The 10615-nt window shown below is 34.9% G+C and overlaps 1 long non-coding RNA gene across 2 annotated transcripts; it reads left to right on the top strand.

Annotated features, from left to right (window-relative positions):
* Positions 1-2479: 2479 nt before the first annotated feature.
* LOC110677195 lies at positions 2480-9207 on the top strand. 2 transcript variants are annotated; one of them, XR_002501010.1, is made up of 2 exons: positions 2480-3059; positions 8848-9207. It is a non-coding gene; the product is annotated as an uncharacterized LOC110677195 (long non-coding RNA). The 2 variants fall into 2 exon arrangements; XR_002501011.1 differs by lacking the exon at positions 2480-3059 and adding an exon at positions 6345-8778.
* Positions 9208-10615: the final 1408 nt, after the last annotated feature.

Genomic DNA, 10615 nt, shown 5'->3' with positions numbered 1-10615 from the left:
TTGTCTTATACATTCCTCGCGAGATCAATGGAAGAATTGGTAAAGGATCTAATCCGAATGAATATTTCCCGTAGTGTAAATTGATATGAGACAGAATAACAAACGCCAATGAGTGCTTCTATCCTACTATCATAACATCAAAGCATACCCCGTCTCGAAACAGTTTGGGAGATATTTTAACTGTAATTCTTTTATTTATCAACAAAAGTTACACAAAATATTAGTAGCAAGTTCAATTCAATAGTACCATTGACGTTTTTATCTTACGTTTATTATTTTCTCCTCTAGTTCTCAACTATTCGAGATAATGGATTATTCGGGGTAGTGACCAATTAGGAGTAACGGGGTAAAGCCAACTGAATACTTGGATAAATTATGTGATGAATAATTCCAAAACCCTAAAGAAATCCAATGAAAAATTCCCGATGCAGTCTTTCAAGAATTCATAGATAAATTATTGTAGTTACTCTTAGGGGAATCTCTGTAGAAATGAAGAGATATTCATGGTGGAGTCGGTAAAAAAAGTCAAAGTGGAGTGACTGCGATGATCTTTTGGAAAAAAATCTCTTGGGAAAAAAGGAAAACTAGTAAAATTTTCTCGAAAAAATCTTATAGGTATTCGTGAAAGAGTTTTTGCAAGTGTAGAATTCCTTGATATTTGAAAGAATATCTGGAGAAATTCCAGTAGGCTTCCTCTGGAATGAATGAATGGATTGAATGCATTAAATTATTCCATGACAAGCACTCTTTGAAGAATTTCTGTAGGAACCCCTGAAAGTATTTCCAAAGAATACTTTTTTTCAGCTGAATGTAATAATGGCCTCAAAATTCTGAATCGGTGTCGGCGCCCAGGTCTACACGGAGATGAGGAGCTGGAGTAAGTTCGTATAACTAGGCCAGCGATATGGTTTCGACCTATTTCAAGTGAAACTTGAGATGTTGTGACGATGTGAGTTTCTTTTTTCGATTTTCTCTCAATATGTTTGTTATGACGTGTGATTGATACGATGGAAGATTTGATTCGCTGTTGGAAAATGATGGCAAGCTTGTTATGATTCAGAGTTGGGAAAATATCTCTATCCATCGTAGCGAGTCTGCTTGCTTTTGTTCGGAAACGGCGTACTTTAGGTTCGATACAAAAGACGCTGTGCTCGGCAGAAATCATACCCCATTCCAATAAATCGATGGAATTCGATGGAAAAGTTTAATTGGTTTTCGACTTAAATTCAGAGAGGGAAGGGCGCTGTGTATTTTTGTATCTTTCAGTTGGCAGTACAACGGAATTCAAAGTCATCATTTCTCGGTCACAATCGAAATCGAAATCCGATTTGGTACAGTCGATTGGCAACAATAATGACAAATTTTTCCAGTTCCGTCCATCTGATTCTTTTGTGTGTGTTACGGTGTGATAGCAGCAGATTGACTGAATGAAATGACAATCAAGCAAGTTCCAATTAAATTGGACGCAAAGGCGATTAAAAGAGCAGCCATTATTCTTGGGACTTTGGGGCTCGATGATTTGATGGGATAATTGTGCACTCATTGAAATGAATATTCCACGCAACAAAAACAGTCACAATATAATAACGTCTAATTTATGTCATCACGATGTTTATCTCCTGAATCCACCCTCCTGAACAGTCGAATGTAATCGCATTAAAACCCCGAACGAGTGGCTTGAAATTATCCTAATAAAAATTCAAATCCGCACACACAGACAACAGCGAAGACTACCCACCAAGTGGAACACCCTTCGGCATGGAAAAGACGTTGTTGATTCAATAAAAACCGAGAATGGATTTTCCCCCTTGAAAGCGACGTTACGTGGGGTTGCCTTTGAAGAGGTTGCATTTATCGGGTCAGTTGTTGCATATCGTACTGTTGAGCAGAAAAACCGTTGGTAATTCAGTACGGGGCGAAGTAGATTACATGAATGTATGTTTGTTTAACTTTTTCAGTGAGATGAAACAGCGTTACTACCCCTCCAATTGTCGCAGAAGGAAACGGTTCAAGGCGCAATGATGAAATAAAATGCATAAAATTAAGGGATATATGAAGTAAATGAAAACCGAATTTGTATTCATACTATTTAATTCCACTAGAGTTTGTATCCTTTGACAGATACGCGTACTTCGACCTTAACTGTGTTATGTACTAGGCTTAACTTAACTCGAGTCTAGCACACTACGCTGAAGGCAGCCTAACAGTTGAGGTCAAAATAAGAGTATCTGTCAAAGAATACAAACTCTAGTGGTATTAAATGGTATAGTATTGAATTCAGCTTCCATTCACTCATAGGTATTTCACTTAACAGCTCGAAGATCTATTGGATTTGTTTTGAAATGTTTCTGAACTCCAAAATCTTCTTCAGTAAGAGATTATTTAATAGATGTTTTTATCTCCAATATACCATTGTACTACTTTTGTCTAAACCATGTAGAGCCCACGTGGGTAAACCATCCTATATGTACGTGAGTTAACTATTGAACCAGGCTGAAGCCGTAATGAATAACAACAGACGCCGGTTACAACGAAAATAAACAACGAGTCGGATAGCAGAATAGACTCAACAACAAGTGGCAAAGCAGTAGATCAAAGCTGTAATATATTGATTGGAATAAAATTAAAACCAGTTTGAGTTAGGTCGTCGATCGAACTAGTTGTATTACTTTTTTAAAAAGAAAACCCGAAGCGAAAGCGTTTAACTGGAGGCTCCGGCGAGATACAGCAAATATCGGGAACAGTATATGTGATTGTGTAAAATTCTTAAACTTGGTCCCTAGAGCCAAGCACGACGAAAAGTGCAAAACTCTAAACAGTGTAAAAATTCACAAAACTGGTTCAAAGAGCCAAACACTTCACGAAGCGAGAAGGAAGGTCACCGTGGAAATTAATCCCAATCGATACGAGGGTCCTCAGTAGTGAAGCAGCAACATAGCAGCGGAGCAAACCGGATAAACCCAAAATTTCAGCCACCTCTCCCCCGAACTTGTTGTACTGCCAAATAAAAAGACCAGATTGGAACAGATGCTGGCCGTACCCAGGACACGGTCCTATATGTAAGTAGTATATAGTGCAGTGAAACCCAAAAAAGTCCTCATAGGCAATATAGTGTAGCATTCGTTTTAAGATCAATAAATTTCATTTCCCCAAAAAGTTCAATTGTCTTGGCATAAATAAAATAGTGAAACAGTGTTTAATTAAGTGAAATAAATCGGAATATCAAAGACGACTCAGCTAACGAATTTGACTAAGAGATTCAGTTTTAACATAATCCAACCAGTGTGTGAAAAATAAGCAACGACCCTGATTACGAGATTTTATTATCTGTTTAAAATTAGTGATTCTTTAATTTTTATTATTTCGTAATAATGGCACCCCCTTCTGCATCATTTGAAGAAGACTCTGGATGCAAGTGTAGGAAAGTTGTCGGACTTTGTAAAAGGACTCAACATTTTTGATGGAAAGCCGACTGATTTAATTAAATGGATAACTGACGTTGAAGGAATATTCGATTTATTTAAAGATCTCCCAACTGATTCTGCCGAATATGGAATTTTAATTCGAAGTATTAGACGAAAAATAATAAATGAGGCATCTGATGTATTAAATGCTAATGATGTATTCTTCTCATGGGCTGATATAAAGAATACATTACTTCTTTATTATCGAGACAAAAGAGATATACAAACCCTTGATTACTAACTTACCACTATCAAAAAGAGTTCAAATGAGACTTTGAGTTCATATTTCAGTAGAGTTAACGAATTATTATCCGCTTCAATTGTACAAATTCAAATTGATAGAGATATGCAACAAAACGCAACATCTCATATAGATTATTTTAGGAAAAAGGCTTTAGATTCATTTATAAGAGGAGTAGAGCATCCTTTAAATGTTTTAATGAAAACAGCGGACTTGAAAACTTTAAATAGAGCATATCATTCTGTCTTGACTATTATAATATGGACATGAGATCAGCCCCGTTCAGAAATGAATATTCTAATCATCCAATTCCAAAACCAAGAGGTTTAGACTCTTCACCCAATCAAAGCAAACCAGTACCTCCACCAAGAAATATTCCAAATTATCCTTCGATTCCTGCATCTAGACAACAACAGATTTATAACTCATCTCGATTTTATTCACCATTACATCTTAATTCAAATTTGAATCATTTTAATCCCAATCGTTCATTACAACCACCACTCAGACCATGGCCAAAACCTAATCCAAATCCTAATCATTCATTTCAACCATCACTTAGACCATGGCCAAAACCTCAACAAAAACCAATACCTATGGAAGTCGACCAAAGCGTTCGATCTCAAATGGTCAATTATAATAATCGACCACCAATAAATTTCAACAGACCTCCTCCACATTGTCCTCCACTGCCGAATTACACAAGGCTTGCTAACCCAATAGACAACAATGTTGAACATTATGAATGTGATTCAAACAAATACTATGATCAAATGGAGAATTATTATGATCCCTTTATTGTTCATGATGAATATTATAATCCTCAACAGCAACCAGATGCAGAGATCCAGACAGAAAATCCTCCTCAAAACATACGAGAAGAAGAAGAAGGTGCTTGTTCCACGAATTTTTTAGAATGGAATCCAAGTTGATGAAACCTATCTTGCCTTATATCAACTTGAAAACAACAAATGGAGAATTTCCATTTCTAATTGATACAGGGGCAAATGTGAATTTAATAAATCCAAAACTTGCTTGGTCTTATAAAAAAAGCAAACCATACGACTTCAATGCTTCAGATATCACAAGTGCTAATGGGAAATTTAATGCAACCTCTGCAATTGATATCAATTTCTTTCATCCAAAAATTGACTATTTGTCTAAATTTTTGTTACACAAATTTCATTCATTTGTCTATGGTGTTATTGGAACTGAAATATTAAATGCATTAAATGCTCAAATTGATTTCAACAACAAAACTTTCTCATTATACCATGATAATAAAACACTTGTCATCCCACTTCATATATATTCCAAACCGAACTATTCATCCCATAATATTTTTCGACCAGATCATCTCTCCAAAGAAGAACAAACTGAACTTAAATCCGTTCTTGATAGCTTAAAAGCAGTATTCCACGAACCCAATGGAAAATTAACATGCACAACAAATGTTGAATGTGCTGTTAATACCACTGATGATATTCCAGTTCATCAGAAAGTATACCCTTACCCAGCTGCCTATACAGATGAAGTTAGGAAACAAATCAATAAGCTTTTGGAAGACGGTATAATTCGTCCTTCACGATCAGCGTGGACTGCCCCAGTATGGGTCGTCCCAAAGAAAACAGATGCATCAAGAGAAAAAAAAATTCCGAATGGTAATTGATTACCGCAAATTAAATGAAAAAACAATTCCTGATAAATATCCAATGCCAGAAATCGGATACGTTTTGGATCAACTAAAAGGACAAAAATATTTTACAACCATTGACTTAGCTTCTGGTTTTCACCAGATTAAAATGAGGGAAAAGGATATTGAAAAGACCGCTTTTGCAATTAATAATGGCAAATATGAATTTACCAGAATGCCATTTAGTTTAAAAAATGCACCAGCAATTTTTCAACGTGCTATTGATGATGTACTCAGAGATCATATTGGTAAAATATGTTATGTGTACATGGATGATGTCATCGTTTTCGGAAAAAACATTAAAAGAACATTTGAAAAATTTGAAAATTGTATTGGAAACTTTAAATGGAGCAAATCTTAAAATTCAACTTGATAAATGTGAATTTTTACATTCAGAACTTGAATTTTTGGGATACGTTATAAGCGAAGATGGTATTAAGCCGAACACAAAAAAAAAATGAAGTTATCAACAAATATCCTGAACCAAAAAATTTGAAGGAACTTCGTTCATTTCTTGGAATGATGAGTTATTATCGAAGATTTGTAAAAGATTTCGGCAAAATTGCAAAACCTCTTACAAACCTTCTTCGGGGGGAAAAAATCCCTCCTCAAATATAAAAATTTCACTTTCAGGAAATGAGAGACGTTGTTTCAGTAAAATGAAAACATTACTTACTTCATCTGACATACTCATATACCCCGATTATAATAAACCATTCAAGGTGAAATCGGTAAAGATAAACCAATACATTTCGCTTCTCGTACATTATCCACAATAGAAGAAAAATATTCTGTACCAGAAAAAGAGATGCTTGCTATATTTTGGTCCCTACAAGTGTTTAGGAATTATTTGTACGGAGCAAAATTCAAAATTCTTAGAGATCACCAACCATTAACCTTCGCCTTATCACCGAAAAATACAAATGCAAAACTCAAACGTTGGAAGGCATATTTAGAGGAGCACGATTATGAAATCATATACAAACCAGGAAAAGCTAATGTAGTTGCCGATGCCCTAAGTAGAATAGTTTGTTCTCTGACAGGCACACAACATACATCAGAAGGTAGTGATGATTTTTGTATCGAGTCAACTGAATCACCCGTCAATGTTTTTAAATATCAGATAATTTTAAAAGAAGGCAACGAAAATATAACGGTCACCCATCCTTTCACAAATTATACAAGAATAGAAATTTCAATTTCAAATACTAATGAAGATCGTCTTTTACAGGTTCCTATAAATCATTTCAATCATACTAGGATTAACGGATTGTTTACTACTGAAAACATAATGGGTAAACTACAAGAGGTTTACAAAAAACACATTGGCAGAAATAAAATTTTAAAAATCCGTTTTTCCCAAAAAATACCTGAAGACATTTCAGAAGAGGATCGTCAATGGGATATTATTCGCAACGAATACAACCAAGCACATCGAGGAGCAGAAGAAAATAAATTAAAAAATTTTCGAAAATATTTCTTTCCAAAATTAAGTAAAAAAGTTCATGAATTTGTCACGAACTGTCAAATTTGCAATGAATGCAAATATGACAGGAATCCTATTAAATACCCCATCCAAAAAACCTCAATCCCAAGAGCACCTTTTGAAATAGTACACATTGATGTAATGTTTTTAGAAAATCAGCATTTCCTGACCTATATTGACAAGTTTTCAAAATTTGCTCAGATAAAATTCATAGAATCCCGTGCATCAATTGACGTCACACCAGCTGTTAAAGAAATCCTATTAAGATATCGCACACCACAAGTTCTTGTGATGGATGGCGAAAAATCTTTCATGGCTGGAGAATTAGTCAATTTCTATAACACACATAATATTACCACTTACATCACAGCTACCGGCCGTAGTGAGATGAATGGTCAAGTTGAGAGATTTCATTCTACTCTTCTTGAATTATATCGTATCACTAAAGCTGAGAATCCTAATAAAGGTTTAATTGAATTAATAAACCTTTCTGTACACAAATATAACTCTTCAATACATTCCTCTACAAAGTAACGGCCACATGAAATTATTCTTCCTTCACCCAGAACACCACGAATAACAGAACAAGTTTATCAGAATTTATTAACAATACAACATAATGATTTGAAACATCATAACAAAAAAACAAAACACATAGACATAACTGAAAATCAAACAGCCTTTGAAAAAACCAGACAAAGACTCAAACATAAACCAAGATATAAGTCCAAATTGACAAAGTTAAGACAAGCACTATCACCACTCAAGATGGACGTAGAATTCATAAAAATGACATCAAGATAAGGAAACAGTAAATATAACTTATTTTCATTTTTAATATTTCAGACTGATACTGGCCATCTTTTCACAATCCTCACAATCAATAATCCTAAAACATGACGTTTTCATGGACTTGACAGACTTAGGAAATCAGCCCGTTCTCATTTTTCATCATGGTGAGGCAAGAATAAAACTTGACTATAGATATTACATACATCATTTCAATCTCACCATAATAAGATCGCAAGCCAAAACTCTTAAAGATCAATTTGGAAATTTTAGTAATTATTAGTTTTCTGACTTAATAATTGAAAAGTTCAACGAAGTAGATTTAGCCTTCAAAAGCATAGATCCTATTAAACGAAGCAAGCGATGGGACATGTTAGGTAAAGCTTGGAAATTTCTAGCTGGAAGTCCAGATGCTGATGATTTAAAAATAATTAATTCATCAATTAATAATTTAATTATAAATAATAACGACCAGATCAAAATTAATAGAGAACTAAATTTACAATTAAAAGAAGCTCTTCTTTAAACAAAATTAGCTATCAGCCATTTTAACAAAGAATCAATTGAAATTTATTGCATTAAAATATTGTTTTATTTAAACTACCTTATAGAAAAATTGTATCGAATAATTGAGACCATAACCTTAGCAAAAGTAGGAATTGTTAATGAAAAAATATTAAGCCAATCAGAAATAAATGTATTAATCACAGATTTAGCTAAAGAAAATATTACAGCTCGTTCAGCCATAGAAGCCATTTCATATGCCACAACACCAGTAGTCTCGAATGACTTAGAGATTGCTCTCATCATCAACATGCCGAAATTAGATTCAAGGAATTTCAACAAAGTGCAACTCATCCCGATTGTTTTTGACCAGAAACAAATACACATACCAAATCCGTTCTATCTCATCCACAACAGCGAGATTTATCAGGTCAACTCAGTTGAACCAACCGATTCAATTACCATTGAATGGAATAGAGATTAAGATGCACCAAGAAATTCTCAATATTAGTTTGGAACATCTCCATAAACTACAACAACAGACTAGGAAAGAATTGGGTAAAATTCGTTTATCATCCATAAGTCTGCATTGGCCTCATTGGTCTTTAATCGGAGGAATATCATTCTCCCCGTTCATCATTGCATCAACAATTCTATTATGTTATTTCAGAAAGAGAACCATCATTAACAACCTTCCTCAAATTTCAAAAGGAATTACATCAAGAACAATCACCAACAACTTTCCACAGATTTCAAAAGAAATTAAATCAGGACATCAACAAACTATTTTTCGGAACCTGTCACCAGCAGAATTGATTCAGATGGAACCTCATCACTAAGGCGGGAGGAATTAACTATTGAACCAGGCTGAAGCCGTAATGAAAAACAACAGACGCCGGTAACAACGAAAATAAACAACGAGTCGGATAGCAGAATAGACTCAACAACAAGTGGCAAAGCAGTAGATCAGAGCTGTAATATATTGATTGGAATAAAATTAAAACCAATTTGAGTTAGGTCGTCGATCGAACTAGTTGTATTACTTTTTTAAAAAGAAAACCCGAAGCGAAAGCGTTTAACTTGTGTAAAGCATATAAAAAGACTCCGTTTGAAGGTTTCTTTTAGCAACCAAGACTCAAATTATGCCAGTTTATCATCACAATATCAAGTAAAATGCAAGGCTTTGGTTTTGATAGGTAGAGAAATGATTACTTGAGCAATCCCTTGTATCTCATCAGGACCGAATTTACAAATGTAGAGACTCGGGCCACAGTCTTGTGGTGGCTGTACAGGAGAAATATATCATTGAATATATATTTTTTCTGATCGTATTAAAAAATGGAACATGAAACCAAAAGCTGAGAAGCAGGCTCTGTTCCAGTTAGGACGTAATGTCAGAAATAATAAGAAGCACACAGAAAATGTTTACAAAAAAACGAACCCAAACAAACTGGTCCTTAAACTGAGGCTGTAAAACGAAACAGTGTACTTCTCGGTATTGGATAATATAACTCATTGCAATGGAATAATCGGAAACAAGTCACTCACTGGAACGTGCAACATTTACTGTTTGTTGCAGGGATTCCCCTCCGAAGACAGTCGAATTTTGGTGCTTGCGCATTTGTGGAGAATCGAGTTCAATATGTCAAGTGACCAGTTGGCGCCTTTTTTTGAATTGTACACTGAGAAATTATTTCGTTGGCTTGAAAAGTGGTATATGGTATTTTTTGTGAGCTAATCTTTCAATTTAAAGTGATCCGTCGAGCTTCTAAGTATTTTACTAACACCTGTTTTATTTCTAAACAGACATTTGTATCCTTCAACAGGTACGCGTATTTCAGCTATTCAGCTACTAAATTCGAGCACATAGTAAAAAAATCTCAAATTTACCGCCGTGCGGGGTGACATTGGGCCTAGGGGGTGACATTGACCGCCTCTTTCGATGCATCTTATGGCTAGCAGGAACGTCAAAAAACTAATGTATGACCATCTTTTGGCTATTTATCACGTATTCTTCAAGCTTGACATATTGTTGTCATTGTTCTGGCATTAGCTTGCTGTAAAAATATTGGCCCAAAGTCACCCTTATGGACCAATGTCACCCCGCCTTACGGTACCTGACATGAACTTTTATGATTGTCGACGAATTATGACTGAAAACTCAACGATTAATAATGTAAACTGGCACAGGAATGCTTGCAATCTTGACTGAAACTGACACATTTCACGACTGTCACATGAAGAGGCCTACACGCTGAACAATCTGTCAAAAATATTCCACATGGATGAATCAACGGCTCGTTCATTTCATGTGCATTAGGTATATATTTGTTTAATTTACAGCGTAAAATCATGCTAACTAAATAATTCTAAATAATCGAAATACCGAATTTAGTACTATACCATTTAATTCTGCTAGAGTTTGTATCCTTTGACAG

This window comes from Aedes aegypti, chromosome 2, assembly GCF_002204515.2.
Source record: "Aedes aegypti strain LVP_AGWG chromosome 2, AaegL5.0 Primary Assembly, whole genome shotgun sequence".
Taxonomy (NCBI): domain Eukaryota; kingdom Metazoa; phylum Arthropoda; class Insecta; order Diptera; family Culicidae; genus Aedes; species Aedes aegypti.
The sequence above is the reverse complement of the archived record's forward strand: the minus strand, read 5'-3'. Positions and strand labels throughout refer to the sequence as shown.